Source organism: Nannobrachium achirus (assembly GCF_963921795.1).
Source record: "Nannobrachium achirus genome assembly, chromosome: 13".
In the NCBI taxonomy this organism is placed as follows: Eukaryota; Metazoa; Chordata; class Actinopteri; order Myctophiformes; family Myctophidae; genus Nannobrachium; species Nannobrachium achirus.
The window spans coordinates 10360261-10376657 of NC_137833.1; the positions used below are offsets into that span (position 1 = coordinate 10360261).

Here is a 16397-nt window from a genome sequence, read left to right on the forward strand (position 1 = left end):
CTCCTGCTGTGGCCGCTGCAGTCAGCGTTGCAGAGGAGAGGAGAGGAGAGGGGAGGGGAGGGGAGGGGGAGGATTCAGGATTTGAGGAGTCGCGTTTTTTTCCCTCCCTCCCTCCCAGCCTGCGTGCATTATTCCCTCCGCCGGGCTGTGTGTGTGTACCGTGTATGTGTGTGTGTGTGTGTTGGAGGGTTGGAGGAACTGCAGGCAGCGAGGCAGAGAGACAGAGAGGATAGACAGAGAGGAGAGGAGGTGAAGTTCATCGCGTTTTGTCGTCGATTTCGGTGAGTTTTCATCCTCCGTGTTTCTCTGTACAACCTAACAAACCAACGGTTTTACCGTTTGATGTATATCAGTATTATTATTAGGCTTACTATTATTATTATGAGCCGGCTTGCTGCTGTTGCTGCTGCTGCTGCTGCGCGGGTTTGTATTGTAGCTCTGCAGAAGGGAGGAGCTGTAATGTGTGTTTGGTGTGGTTTGGTTTTGCTTCATTGTATCTGAATCTCATGGAGCGGCGTCTTTCTTTAGATGTTGTGGAGCTTTTATTCCAATGATGCAGCAGACATGGCTGCTGCTTGAATCATACTCGGTTTCACTCTTATCGTCATGGTGGTGTTTTTATGCAGAGCGGGGACATTTCTCTGCATAAAAACACCTCCATGATGGAGGGGGCACTGCCTGGGCACCCAAATGCTCTCTTCTTATCCGCAACGACCGTGTTGAACTTGTATTTTTTTTTTTTGGGGGGGGGGGGGGTCTATTTGGGACAGGACAGCATCAGTCAAGCTGAGCGTGTTTCTCCATATTTTGGGTGTTTTATTTTGCTAGCTTGACTCCATCCTCCCTTCCTCCACCCATGGGTGGGTGGGTGCTGCTGGGTGGGCGCCCTAGCTGCCTGTCCCGTCCTGACTTCATCATACATGTGGGTGTTAATGTCAGGCGTGGCCGGGTGGGTTGTTGTGTTTCTGTGACCTCATCATGATGATGATCATAATTCTTTGGGATTGTTTTGTGTTGAGATCAAAGACAATCAAACGGAGCCGCTAATTGGCCCGCAGCTGCAGCGTGTTGTGTGTTATATGGCTTCAATTAACATAATGATGCGTCACTTTTTTTTGGGTTGTACTGTCTGTCGACTCGTCCCGGAACGTCCCCCTCCTGACGCAGGATAGGACGATGGATTTTTAAGACACCGACCGACGCTTGGATTATTATTTGGCTAATGGCTATACAGACTATATTATCCCAAATTTTTGAAGAGTCATATTCCACCGATTGACTGCGTTTTTGGACCCAAAAGATCCCCCCCCCCCACCAAAAAGATAAATACAAGCTGATCTACAAGTTGATCTGCAAGCTGATCTACAAGTGCACAAGTCATCTTTTTTTTTTTTACTTTGGATTTTTTTTATTTGTATTTTTAAATAACATCACATCACTCACATCATTTGCATTGCTGATTAGAAAATAAAAAAATAAAATACAAATGATGGCCACTGAACCGTTATGAGAAGCCAGGGCATGTGAATCAGTTATGTAATCACATCTATAGGCTCAGCCCCTCCCCCCCTCCCCTCCATCCCTCTTTTTTCCTCCTCCTTTTTCTGCCTAGACTAGACCGTTTCTTTTCCTCTCATCTACCTCTCCTTTCATCCCCCTGTTCCCTTTGATGTTGCAGCAAGCAACACTTTAGCAAGGACTACGTTTCAGTGTCAAAGACAAAGTGGCACCCAAAGTGTCTTTTTAAGAAGTGTGGCTGAGCCTCCTAACGGCCTCACTAAAAGACATTAAGGGGATGTTTATACTGTGCTAGTGGGATGGAAGGTGATCTGTATACAGTACAGTGCTTATAGGCTAAGCCTACGCTATCCAGTAGCCATCCTCCTGTTTAAACGCTTCAGGATGAGGTGTTCCTAACTTCCTATGTGCCCTGGTTTGATGATCACCAAACCATCATGTCTGTGACACATTTGGGTCACGCCGGTCACCTTTTAAAAAAGTTTATCTTTTAAGAAAGGCAGTTTTTTTTAAAACCAGCAATTCTCATTCGTTTTCATGTCACAGACGCCAGTCGAAGAATATTTGTATTTATTGCCATAGTTGTTTTGGTCTGATCTGGTCTTTCACTTTGGTCCAGAATTCATGCAGGCTGCTGACTCTTATGTAGGCCTGCTGTAGGCATATAGATAACACTGCGACTCTGATCGAAATAGACATTTAGCTGGACTTTCTGATAGGAACCCCCTCGATGATGACCCCTGGGGGTCCCCGGTGGCCACTTCTGAGGGCCCGCTGGTTTAAACTGAAGTCACGTACATCACTGTTTCTAAACGGCCGGTCCAGGGACCAACCATGGAACTTACAGGTCTTTAACTCTGAGAGTGTACAACACAGGTCTGTAACTCTGAGAGAGTAGTGTACAGATGGACATTATGGCTCTGTAACTCTGAGAGAGTAGTGTACAAATGGACATTATGGCTCTGTAACTCTGAGAGTGTAGTGTACAGTACAGATGGACATTATGGGTCTGTAACTGTAACTCCTTGAGTGTATTTTTGAAAGAGAGAGAGAGAGACTGGGCCAGAGAGACTGCAGCATTTCCATCCTCAATGAACTTGAGAGCGTATTTGGGTCGTGGTGGTTAAAGCGCGGAGGTGCAGGCTCGGCCCGGTTCGGCTCGGCTCTGTCCAGCTCGGCTGCCGTTGTGTTGCGGACAGATTTGCCTTTTTTCCTCCTCCTTTTATAGCCGTAAATCATTTGTTCTGCTGCGGCTGCAGTCTGCGAACTAACTGCAGCCTGCTCTAGTCCTGACCACTGCTTTGAATGCGGATCCGATTCCACTATTGAGTGCATATACCCAGTGTTCTGGAAGCTTCTAAACTTTTTGTTTTATTTTTTTGTGTCCTTGCTACTGAATTGCATTCATATTTTCTCGTTGGTGGAGTGAATCAGTGAATGTTTTCGTTTTGATTTGAACGTAGGTGATGCTGTAATGTGTAGGAGTGTCTCTGTATCTACCCCCCACATCCCCCCAATGACATTACCCAGAATTCCTCTGGTATCTAATAGGGATGTTTATGGGAATGGTTGTCAGCTTGAACTGCCTGGCTAGTGTCCAAAACCATCTCTCTGTTTCTCCGTCTCTCTCTCTCTGTCTGTCTCTCTCTATCTCTCTCTCTTCCCCTTCCCTCTCTGTCATGCTACATGTAGGTTGAGTTAATTTTAGGCGGTCTCTCTTTATTACAGAGCTTTTCTGTCTTTAGAGGACTGGAGGAAGATTTGTTACGTTTTACTCTTGGAAATTGCTTTTGAATATTTAATGATTTTCAGGACTCTCCTCCATGTTGCATTCCTTACCAGCAGAGCTGGGTGCAGTAAGGTTCATTACCACGATTATTATTATTTGTAATATTTTGTAATGTATTTAATAAAAGAAAGATGTACAGGGAGATACCGCCATAGTGTCATTACACACAGTGATTTATTACTGTGATAACTAAAGATCCATTCCGCCCCAGGCCCCCAGCCCTACTTACCAATGTTGCTGATCTAGGACAGTGGTTCCCCCAGGGGGTCCCCAATTGATTTTGGGGGGTCCCCAGATGATTAGCTTAATGTGCAACATTGTTTTCTACTCAACAGTAAACAAACCAACATAAAGTTTAAGTGTATAGATGGTATATGACAATTTAAGGACTTTAATACATCTAAAATTACACATTAAACATTGGCCAAATTGCCAAATATTAGAGGCAGAAATTGTGAAAATAGCAGATCTACTCGGCGTTGTAGATCGGCTATTTTCACAATAGAACCTTGTTATACAAAATGTAATGCCTCAACTCTTAGTGCTCATAAGGGTGGAGGGGCTCCCAGTTAAAATATGATTATTTAGGGAGTCACGGCTTGAAAAGGTTGAGCACCACTGATCTAGGATGTGTTGTAAATGTCTGTGTGGTGAGTCACTTAAAGGTCTTCTCTTGTACCGTGTGCAGCAGTCTGTGTGCTTCATCTACGCACCTGTCATAAAGACGCCGTTTATTGCCTGCTGTGCCAAAGCCTTGCAACAGTTGTGGGATGATGTATGCAGCCGGGACAGCTGTCTGGATGGGTTGTCTGTGACCTCAGTGACCTCTAGGGGCTGGACCACGTGACCCTGAACAAGCGGGTCAGTTGTGTGGTGTCCTCCTCCTTCCTATTTATAAGAGCATGTACCAGCTCAGTGGCCTTGTGGTTGGAGTGTACGCCCTGAGACCGGGAGGTTGGGGTTCGATTCCCGGTCGGGTAGTAAAAATGGGACCCAATGTCTCCCTGCTTGGCATTCAGCATCAAGGGTTGGATTGGGGGGGTTCGTTCACCACCACTGATTTCTCGCGTGGCCAGACTGTTGCCTCACACAATTTGCAAACGCTTTCCTCATCCAGTCTGGAGTAACGGAAGCTCTGATCATGATTAGAATATAAAGCGGATGTGAAGCCTCCTCCCCACTTCTGTTTTGTCTTTACAGTCACGCGAATGTATCCTAATATAAATCAAAATCTATTCATGCATATAGCTTGCTGCATAGCAGAAATTAAAAAAGCTTCCTCTCGGAGGGGTGGCAGTGGCTCAGGGGTAGAGAAACCGTCATTAGAACACGGAGGGTTCCCGAGGGGTTCCCAGTTCGATTCCGGGCTCCCCCAGAGTTGGAGTCGAAGAGTCCTTGAGCAAGACTCTGAACCCCTAGTTGCTCCCGGTGAGCAGGTTGGTGCCTTGCATGGTTTCCTCTGCCATCGGTGTATGAATGTGTGTGTGAATGGGTGATCCAGACTACAGTATATAGCATTCGGAGATTGTGGAATAGTTGTCTGGCTATGCGAGACTATGACAAACCTAAAGTGAAATGTTGGTCTGTAGTTGGTGTGTAGCGCCAGACCAGTACCGTAATTTCCGAACTATAAGCAGCTGCTTTTTTCCCCATGTTTTGAACCCTGCGGCTTATACAACGGTGCGGCTTATATATAGATTTTTACAGCTAACGGCCACCAGGGGCGCTCTAGCGTGAAGCAGGAAGGACACCTGCGGCTTATAGTCAGGTGCGGCTTATATATGTAAGCAATTTACCCCGAGTGAGAGGACATTATGCTCTGATAATGTCCTGTGTTAGGGTGTTATCGGACGAGGCGAAGCCGAGTCCGATAACACCCTAACACAGGACATTATCAGAGCATAATGTCCGACCCCGAGTGGTAAATAGCTTTTCTACCACTTTTTCCCTTATACATGAAAGAAAACACATAGTTGTAACTTGCAAGGATCTTAAGTTACAATCATTATTGCCTATAAAACTTCCGCGAGACAGCAGATAGTTCCACCAACAACATCTTCTACTCACCAACAGATGGCGCCAACTCCATACTAATCCATGCGTCTAGCTTACAGCTAAGCTAACGTCAGTTAGAAGTACCGTTCCGGCCGTAAATAGAGGCTGTTCGCTTCCAGAAAGGCATAGGTTCAGAGAAAAGGGGCTTTAAAGTTGGCGGATTGCATTGGATCCAAATAAATCGGCGACTATAGCATGCACGTTAGTGAACATAGGACCGTTGCCACGGTCATTTGTTGGTTGGGGGAAAGGTGTTCCGACTACCTCCTGAAGTCCCCGGATGTACACTGAGGCTCATTGATCTCGGACAAGTCCTCACCAGGGCAGGAAATTCACGGCGGCCACGACGGCCATGGCCGTCGTTGCCCCTCTCTTTGGCCGTGTGCCCCTCGAAAAATGACATGCCCAAACGGCCACAGTGGCCGTGGTGCCCTGGCGCCCACAGCAGTCCATTAACTGCTTTTTACCGTTTTTTCCTCTGCGCGATTTTCCAGTCATTACGGTAACAGCAGTGCGTGGTTGGTTGAGCTGCGCACATGACCAGTAGTAGATTCCATTTACGCTCGTAGTAGCAGCATAGCAGCCGCCGCATAGTGGAGCCGACGGAGTCCCGCGACACAGTGTTTATACAAGTTACAACACAAAAACATCACCGGGCTAAACGGGAGTTTTATCTAACGCAGCCTGTTGAATAAATCCGAATGTGCGAACGAATGCCTTCAAACAGAGCTCTGCTGAGCTCAGGACAGCAACCAAAATGCAGCACAAGGGAACCAAAAGCTATTCTTTCCCCAAGAGGCTGAGCTGTCAGAAAGTACATTATTGTTGAGAAAGGGATCACTCCGCGAACGGGAGGGAGGAGTTTGTGTGCGTGTGTGCGTGCGTGCGTGCACATGGCCAGTGGTGGAAAAAGTACTCAAATGTTTTACTCAAGTAAAAGTATCAATAGCCTACTGCAATGTAGAAATACTTCCGTTGCAAGTAAAGTCCTCAAATTCAAAATATACTTGAGTAAAAGTACAAAAGTATTGGTATCAAAATGTACTTAAAGTACCAAAAGTAAAAGTACAACATGTTTGAAAATAGCAGATCTACAAGCTCACAACAACGCATAGTTATGCGACACATCTTGGGCTTGTAGATCTGCTATTTTTTCTACAAGCTTGATTATTTTCAAATAGCCTAAATAGGGCTAAAGTGGTTCATGTATGTTTAATAATATTATAATTTATATGCAAAGTAACTGGTAACTAAAGATTTCAAATAATTGTAGTGGAGTAAAAGTACAATATTTGGAGCCGAGATGTAGTGGAGTAGAAGTAACTCAAGTAAGTGTTAGAAATACTCAAAATTACAATAAACAATTAAGTACAATACTTAAGTAAATGTACTTAGTTACTTTAAACCACTGCACATGGCAAAACAGAAATAAACAGGTTCTTGATATTTATTTAATTGAAAGGTATTACATTAAACCTTAACGTTTAAGCTAAATTAATTATGACTGTGGCGTGGACTTAAAATCATTGTTTTAATGATGGCCTTCCTGCCCTGGCACTTGGCCTTTGTGCCCTCAAACATTTTACAACACCAAAGGCCAATTGGCCTTACCCCTAAACTGACGAAATTCTAGGCCTGGTCCTCACACAACTTTGCGGCAGTAGTTCTCTCATAACCTCCGGAATTTAGCCAATCAGAATCCAGTATTTGAACACGTGACTCGAAAAAGTGGTAGAAGTAAACATTTGTTTTTTGTTCTAAATTTAGCTGGTTCGGCTTATATTCAGGTGCGGCTTATAGTCCAGCAATTACGGTAGATTGTTTGACTGATATATGAGACATTATTTGTCTCTCTTTCCATGACATCAGTATTGGCATTTATGGGGCGTGTCATTATTATGCAAACATTTTCAAAAGTCTTCAGACATTAAAAATATATATAAAATAATAATAAAGAGAAGCAAGTCAACAAGATCACATGTGAGCTTGTAGATCGGCAATATTTTTGTAAATATTGAAAAAATGTATTAGATATTTTGGGGGCGGAAAGTAATCAGCTTTTCAAATCGTTTTCGATTTAGTGGTCTAGAACTCTCAAATGGTTATCAGTATCGGACCCAAAAATCTGGCATTGATCAGGCTCTAGTCTGGTGACCTGAGATCTGCAGAAAGTGCGTCAGGACTTTTTTGGTTCGCCCGTCTTTGTCAAGCGACATAAAAAAAATCACAGTGAGCCTACCTACGTACATATGTCGCAACATGCATGGAAGTAAGACACCTCGTGGGTCGTAGAACTGCTGTTTGTCGTCTGCTTTCGAGGCTCGCCGTCACTCTGGCCTTTTGACCTCCTTTCTGATTGGTTGCTTGTAATGTAGACTTAAGATAATGTTTTGATCTCACATACATAAACATTTCCCATAACGTCCATTAACGGCATAGAGGAACAGTTCTGCTCTTGCGCTCTCTCTCTCTCTCTCTCTCTCTCTCTCTCTCTCTCTCTCTCTCTCTCTCTCTCTCTCTCTCCATGGCAATTAGCACAGAGGCCTGTTGACATCATGCTTCTCCAGGGAACCGGCTGTGTCTGGAAGTGTGTTTGTGTTTTGCTGTTAGAAGAATCATGCTAATGGTAGAGCTGCTTTGTCCATAGTACATACTACTACTTAGACCCTATGTGTGTTTGTAATGGGCTTGCCTTGAGCTGATGTGAGTGCCAGAGTGTGTGTGTATATACTGTACGTTAAGTGTTTGTATTTTGTGGATATTTCTACATTTTCTAGTTCAGGTTAAGACGGTTTGTCCTTGTAGCAGGGTGTTTGCTAAAGGAGGACAGTCAGCTGTCTGCACGGTTGAGTTCACTGGCCTGTGTGTGTGTGTGTGTGTGTGTGTGTGTGTGTGTGTGTGTGTGTGTGTGTGTGTGTGTGTGTGTGTGTGTGTGTGTGTGTGTGTGTGTGTGTGTGTGTGTGTGTGTGTGTGTGTGTGTGTGTGTGTGTGTGTGTGTGTGTGTGTGTGTGTGTGTGTGTGTGTGTGTGTGCTTTGAAGACGTTCTGTGAAGAGTGAATAAATCAAAGCAAGGCAGCGGGGTCAGCACTTAGAACAACATGGGACCATATGGACCAAATCAAATAAACGCCATCTTTTGTGACCAAATTATACGTCTTATTGATATTGTGAAGATAATATCCTTTCTTTTTTTTTTACATCAATACAATGCTGAGAATAGTAGATGGTTGTGTGGAGAAGCATACATCGAGCTCAACTGTCACACTGATTTAATTTGTCGGGCACTGAAATTAGTCAACACATGCGTATGCACACACACGCACACACTGTGACACGCACAGACACACAGATGCTCTCGGGAGAGAGGGAGGGATGCGGAAATGGGGTGGGGGGGGCGTAGAGGACGAATGAGAAACAGGGTGGGGGATGGATGGATGGATGGATGAGTGGATTAAACAAGAATTAGGGAGGAGAGGAGGGAGGATGGACAGAGGAGAGGAGGAATGTACAGAGTGGAGGGAGGAGGGGTGGAGAGAGGGAGTGACAGCGGTCTAGTAGAGACAGACAGACAGACAGACAGACAGAGATTGGGTTCACTCGGCTAAATATATATATCGTCGTTGTCGGGTGGAAACCTTGTATGTCCAAAACCGTTCGTTTTACATTTTTCATTTTAAAAATGATTTAAACTAGTGAAAACAGCCGATCTACAAGCACGTGCGAGGCGTTGTGTGCTTGTAGATCTGCTGTTTTCACTACTTTTGTGCGACGGCCTTGTACGATGAAGCAGGGCTTTACTTCGCGAAAGAAGTAAGAACACATTTGAAACTTGGAGATACGAGGTTTCCACCTGACAACGACGATGATATGTAAAAACAACTGTTACTGCTTCTCTCTCATGCCTCCTATGTTACGTGGGAACACACACACACACACACGCACACACACACACACACGCACAGATAACAGTGGTATGTGGATGCTGTCCAGTGAAATCTCTGCTTCTCCTCAAGAGAAGGTGTGTGTGTGTGTGTGTGTGTGTGTGTGTGTGTGTGTGTGTGTGTGTGTGTGTGTGTGTGTGTGTGTGTGTGTGTGTGTGTGTGTGTGTGTGTGTGTGTGTGTGTGTGTGTGTGTGTGTGTGTGTGTGTGTGTGTGTGTGTGTGTGTGTGTGTGTGTGTGTGTGTGTGTGTCCTGGTGGTGTACCTCCGTTCACCTCTCCTGATGATAAATATTTACATCAGAGGTGTGACCATGTCCTCGCCATCAACCCGCTCCATGTTGACGAGCGCTTTTTGTTCAGTCGTGGAGCAATTTAACTCATTCTGTGCCGATCCCGAACTAGTTCGGCTTTATTTCAATCCAATACAATTTTTTTTTATTAATTCACTTACCCCGAGCTGCTTGTAGAGTCGTGGGTGGTCCTGGCTCGCTAGCCGCTAGCCATTCTACTCTGTCCGACGATATATTCCATTAAAAATGGTTTAAAATACATTTTTGAGCTCCCCAATGTTCACCCAATGTTCGGCGCCGCTTCCGATGAGTACACGAGTGTGCCGATCCCGAAGTAGTCCGGCTTTTTTTAATTAAATGAATAAAATGATAAGAGGCCTTCTGAAGCCTGGCCTGATTTTTCTAGCTACTAGCCGAAAGCTAGCAACCTCCCGACCGGCTGTAATTTGCGAACGAAATCGCCAATCTCCGCCTAATCCAATGAAAGACCACATCTTTGAAGGCTTATATCTCTGGATTGTGTCTTTAGGGAAGCGGCGCGAGGTTTATTTATGGCGAAATCGCCCAAAAATGATCTTTTAGATGACAAAATGGGAATAGCCATTCTGTTAGCATTATCATCCGGGACATTTCCATGACGTGCATGAACGTGAGCACGTGAGGTCCTGGAAGGTGAGGTCCTGGAAGCTAAAGCGCTCGCCTATGAGAGATACCCTGGCATTCCTTGGCCCCTAGAGGGCGCTGGCACAGAATGAGTAAAAAAAAAACAGGCGGAAAAAATATAACCATTAACTATTTTACTGCCATTTAGGATGTTTATAGTCTGCTGACAGCCATCAAAGTAGCTTACCTTAACGATTTTATAGAAAAACAACCATCCAGTATTTCCAAACACGTGTAAAAGACGGCCGCATCTCTCACAGAGTCGTGAAAAAAACTTTATGGGAGCCGCCATTATGAAGCGAGGGGCTCGCCCCTCTCGTTCTCTGTTGCACCAGTTTTCACATAGAAATGGAGAAAGTAGATCCAGGCTGAAAAAACAAACAGAAAAGTGATCCTTGTGCCATTATTGTTTATGTGCACTGAAGATTACAGAGTGTCGTTACTGGTGCTGCTTCTGCTGCAGACATCTGCTCAGACAGGCTCTGGCGGGGAAAAGAACGAATGCTCGTTATGGTGGCGTCGCCGTGTGAATAAAGAAACAAGCGTTCATTCGGTGGCAAAAGAGTTAAAGGGCAGCTCCAGACTAAATGACATCTTGGCTCATTTTCCTACTTGCCGTATATTGATCCGAAATGACTGTCTATGGGGTCTATTAGGCAGAAATGCCCATGTCGTCCAGTTTCCCCAGCAGTACCCAGCAGCCACTTTTTACACTATTTGTTGTGATTAAAAGTGATTTTTCTTTTCCATTAACTAGTTACTAGTTGCCATTACAAACACATCCACGCCTTGGTTGTCCCACACGAGCTGCCAAGCATTTTGAATTTGAACACCCAACAAATTATGTAAGATGTAGTCATTGCAACAATTAAATCCTCCCACACATCTCTCTGAGTTGCCACTACTGTTGTATACTGGCTCACCTGGCGGCTGTTAGGAGCCCCCACCGGGAAGACAAAGCGCCTTTCCATCCTACGCCTCCTCCCACTCCAACATTCCCTGCTGACAGGCACTTCTCCAGCCCGTATAGGAGTAATGTAACAAACATCCTCCCTGCCCGGATTCCACAGGCCAGTTGTGTTTGTGTAGAAGTAGATAGATGCTAGGCTCAATAGGGATTCAAACCCATGAACTACAGTGATAGACAGGGACTTTAACCCTGCGCCACCAGAGCTCCATGGTTTATTTGTTCTTAAGTGGTAAAGAGACACACACACACACACACACACACACACACACACACACACACACACACACACACACACACACACACACACACACACACACACACACACACACACACACACCACAGAGAGCACTTACCTGAGGTAAATGCATTGTGTGAGTGTTGTGCATGCATATTATCTGAGGTAATAACATAGCAGGCATGACTCTTTGTGGCAGACTGCCAAACTTGTGTGCGTGTGTGCGTGTGCGTGCATTCTGTCATTCACTCCCATCAGCTTGTTGGCCAAGCAGCAAACCAAAAGTCTATTTGTTAAAAGTTGTAAAAGGAATACGACTGCTAGAGTCTCCCATCTTTTGTCGTATTCTTGTTAACCGCAAAATAACGAAAATGGCTGATCTCCAAGCTGACACGATGTGACACTGTTGTCAGCTTGCAGATCAGCAGAATCTTTGTTATTTTGGAAGGACAATATCGGAAATGCATAAAATAGACCTTAACTGATTAAAACCATACATACAGTATACTGTATACCCCAAATCCCAGACGGTATATCATGACATGGATAGATTGCCCGGCCCTAACCTAATATCTGATTCAATACTGTGTCCCAGAACTCCCTTATGGGTGGGGGGCTCTGAGGTCATGGGGGGGGGGGGGGGTCTAGAAGGTCATGGTGGAGGTCATGTTGCCTCACTGAAACACATTGCTGTCAGGAGGTTGTGAGCTTGAATCCCACCCTGCCGTGTGGTCTTAATGAAGACATTAGCTGTGCAATGGTTCATCGAAGATATTTAAAAAAACAACAACACTCAGAATAGCAGCTGTTTTTTGTGTGACACTGGTGTACGATGGTTTATGAAGTCGTGAGATTAAGTGGTTAACTAGAGCAGTGGTTCTCAACCTGTCGGTCAGGACCCCCAGAGGGGTCCCCATATAATGTTGGGGGGTCCCCAGATGTTTAGCTACAGTATCATCACTGACTGTGGAAACATCCCACTGGACTTCAAGCATCTCTGACTTCAGAAGGTTGGCATTTCTCTATTATAAATCCTTGTTTTGAGCGGGCTCGTGTGACATTGTAATATTTTGAGATATGGAGAAGAAAATGTGCTTTTCCAAAATAGTAATTTTGACTTTAAAAACATTCCTTTTTTTTAGATGGATCTGTGTCGTCTCTGTCGGGTGGAATCCTCATATGTCCAAAGCTGTTACTTTTATTTAAAAAAAGATACATCTGATCTACAAGCTCGAAACATTTGTAGATCTGCTACTTTTGACAATGTAGTTTGATGAAGTAGAGCATTAATCTACAAAATTAATAGATAAAAAAACATGCATTTACTAACACTAAGTGTGTGTGTGTGGAGACAACATTCACAGAGCCGCCTGTAGCAGTCAACAAACTGTGTGCATTTCTGAGTTGAGTTTCCCACAATAAACAACTCTGAGAAGAAATTGGGACCAATTATACAAAAGCGCTAGATATTACACACACGCACACACACACACACACACACACACACACACACACACACACACACACACACACACACACACACACACACACACACACACTCTCTCTCTCTCTTAATTTTATTAGCATGTGTACTCGAGGCCTGTCGGTTACTACTAAACAATATTAGCCAGCTCTGCCTCAACGTCACACACACACACACACACACACACACACACACACACACACACACACACACTCCCACAAATACACCATGTGTGCCCAGCTCAGATCTGGAAAACTGTGGGAAACTACAACTGTGTATATTTGTGTGTGTGTGTGTGTGTGTGTGTGTGTGCGTGCGCGTGTGCGTGTGAGAGTGCATGTGCCCATGTGGGAGTAAACCACAAGCCTGTGTGTGAGAGAGTTCAGAGCCGAGTAGGGACTGTGTGTGTAGTATAATATAATGTTTGACTGAAGTCCTTTATCGTTGTTGTCAGGCAGAAACCTTGTATCTCCATATATTTATTCATTTTTGTAAATTATTAAAGCCCTACTTATTTCTTGGTACAGAAGTGAACATTGTGTGCTTGTAGAGAAGCTATTTTAGTTTTTACAAATGAATAAATCTTGAAATCAAGAATGTCTGTGTGTTTCATAAATATTGTTGAACCAATGGAAAGTATTAACAAGAGCTTTTGTGACTAAATAACTTTGGATCCATTGGAACACAGGTTATTATATCTTTTCTTTGCTAACAGTTTTGGACATACAAGGTTTCCATCTAAAACAGGGCCAGTTTCAGGTCAGGGGTTCAAGTTGGGTCCCTGTGCGTATTAGAGAGGAATGTTGGCCAGTGGAAAGATCAGAAATACTAACGTATACGCACAAGTAAACATTGTGTGTGTGAGGGCGTGCACGCTGTGTTTTTCACTGGGCCCTATCTCAGCAGGATCAGCACACACACACACACACACACACACACACACACACACACACACACACACACACACACACACACACACACACACACACACACACACGCACACACGCACCATTTAACTCTAACCCTCTAAAAAAAAGTCAGCTCCAGCTCAGGTTTAAATCAGTGCAACATATTGTTGATCACAAAACAAAACTTAGAAAGTGTTACGGGGTCACATGATCTAATTATACAGTGTGTGTGTGTGCGTGTGCGTGTGTGTGTGTTTGGGTGGAGTTGACCAGGAAATGAGTGATTATGCCGAATTGGAGCAGGCCCTCTGGGCTAGCATCTGGACTCTGTCTGTCTCTCTCGCTCTCTCTCTCCCCCCTTTCTGTCTCTGTCTGTCTCTCTCTCTCCCCCCTTTCTCTGTCTGTCTTCTGTCTCTCTCTCTCTCTTAGTCTTTCTTTCTCTGCCCCCTTCTCTCTCTCTCCGTCTGTCTCTAGTAAAAAGGTTAAACGTCATAATTATTGTAGTCATTGTATGTTGTGGCTCAGGACTGTAGAAGACCTCACGTCCCAGCCTGGGTGCACATAACATTTTTCTAGTCCAGTTCTCAGGGGAGCACCTGGTGATGTTGCTTGGTACGAACCATAAACCTTTGCAGAATATTTGACGACTTGTTTTGTATACAAGCATTGGTCCTGACGAAGAGGCTATAGTGGAAGAGTTTCAGTGCTGCACATTACATAGTTATGTGCAACAACAACAGAAAAGTTGGTACCGGCGGCAGTGCACAACAGCACTTTTGTTTGATCTCCCATGCGACATGTTGACCACGCATGCGCTCTTGTGCACCAGTTACAGTATGTGCAACCATGTCTGACCACGACTGTCATGTAATATTTGAAAGCGGATGAACAATTTTCAACATGGAAACTATTATGGCGATCCAGCGAAATAATTGCGATGATCGCAAACTAGAGGTTTGGGCCGCTACCCGACCCTCGCGTCTAGAGTTCGGCCTCCACACCTACATCGCACTGCCGATCCGACTGATATGCCCATGTATGGAGATCTCTGTATCTGACAGTCATTGTTCCTTGTATGCCAATATGATGGAGATCCCTGATGCCATCAGTATATGCCCATTTGGGCATTCCCTCTTTTGTGCCATCCCTTGGGTCTATTTAAATATTATAGGATTGTGTGTGTGTGTGTGTGTGTGTGTGTGTGTGTGTGTGTGTGTGTGTGTGTGTGTGTGTGTGTGTGTGTGTGTGTGTGTGTGTGTGTGTGTGTGTGTGTGTGTGTGTGTGTGTGTGTGTGTGTGTGTGTGTGTGTGTGTGTGTGTGTGTGTGTGTGTGTGTGTGGTATTACAGAGATTTACACCAGAGTATTGCTTTACCCGTGAGGGACTGTCTGCTGACACAACGGCATTATGGGAAAATGAGCAGCAGGGGGAAGGGGAGACTTGCCCTTGAACAAACACACGCACAGCCACACACACACACACATCCACGCACGTGCACACACAATTGATTGTGTAGGGGGATGGTTTCGTGCAGTGTAGCTAACATTACCTCCCAACAGCAATAATCATTAGAACACTGCTGTGTGTGTGGGTGGGTGTATCGTGACTTCACATTTATCAGAATTCAACTTGTAATGTTTTTAAGTGACCTTGGCTCTTCAAATAGGCAAATAGAACAGATTGAAATACTTTTGAATTGAACTCAAAAGAGTGTGAGCCCTTGGGTGGCACGGGACTCCCCTCTTTAACAGGTGTTACGCCCAGGTGGGTGTCTGACTCGTTATATACCTAAACCTAACCTTAACCTCAGTAAAACTATGCCTAAACCCTTAAAGCTGAGCCCTAACCTCACAAACACTATGGGCTGTATTTTGGTTGTCTTAAGTACCAACTTAAAGGCCTGTTTATACTGTCTCAGATCACAGAACTTTTCGCCTAAACCTAACCCGAAAGTATGCCCTAAACCCAACCTCAAAACCACACCCACCTGGGTGAAACACCTGGGAAAGAGGGAGTCCCTGGGTGGCACAGGGGTACAAATACCCGCCCACCACTGTAGAGTCTGCAGTTCAAACCCCAGGGTTCCCACGGTCATGAAATTCCTGGAAATATTTTGAAATTAGAAAAATATTTTTCCAGTACTGGAAAAGTTTTGGAATTTATCAAGGGTCCTGGAAGGTCCTGGAAAAAATAGCTATGCATTGTCTTTGGTTATTGATTTTGTTAATACCTCTGAAATGACAAATTAAACATGGGCCAAATTGTCAAATATTAGAGTCATAAATTGTGAAAATAGCCGATGTAGATCTGCTATTTTCACAATAGACCCGTGTAATACAAAATTCCTCAACTCTTAGTGCTCGTTAGGGTGCCGGGTCCCCAGTTAAAACATGATTATTTCAGGGGTCACGGCCTGAAAAGGTTGAAAACCACTGTATACACTACTGTCTTTGGGCATTGCGCATAGGAGTATTAAAGTGACCTGTTATTGAGCTGAATTATTGTAGTCCTGGAAATTGGGTTAAATATTCTGGAAAAGTTTGGGTG

General features: G+C 44.5%; 1 protein-coding gene across 1 annotated transcript in view; it reads left to right on the plus strand.

Annotated features, from left to right (window-relative positions):
• Positions 1-221: 221 nt before the first annotated feature.
• Positions 222-16397, plus strand: part of sptbn1 (spectrin, beta, non-erythrocytic 1) — a 182269-nt gene continuing 166093 nt past the window's right edge. The window contains exon 1 of the mRNA XM_080741157.1: positions 222-281. The gene's annotated coding sequence lies outside the window, so the exon portion shown is untranslated. The remainder of the gene's footprint in view (positions 282-16397) is intronic.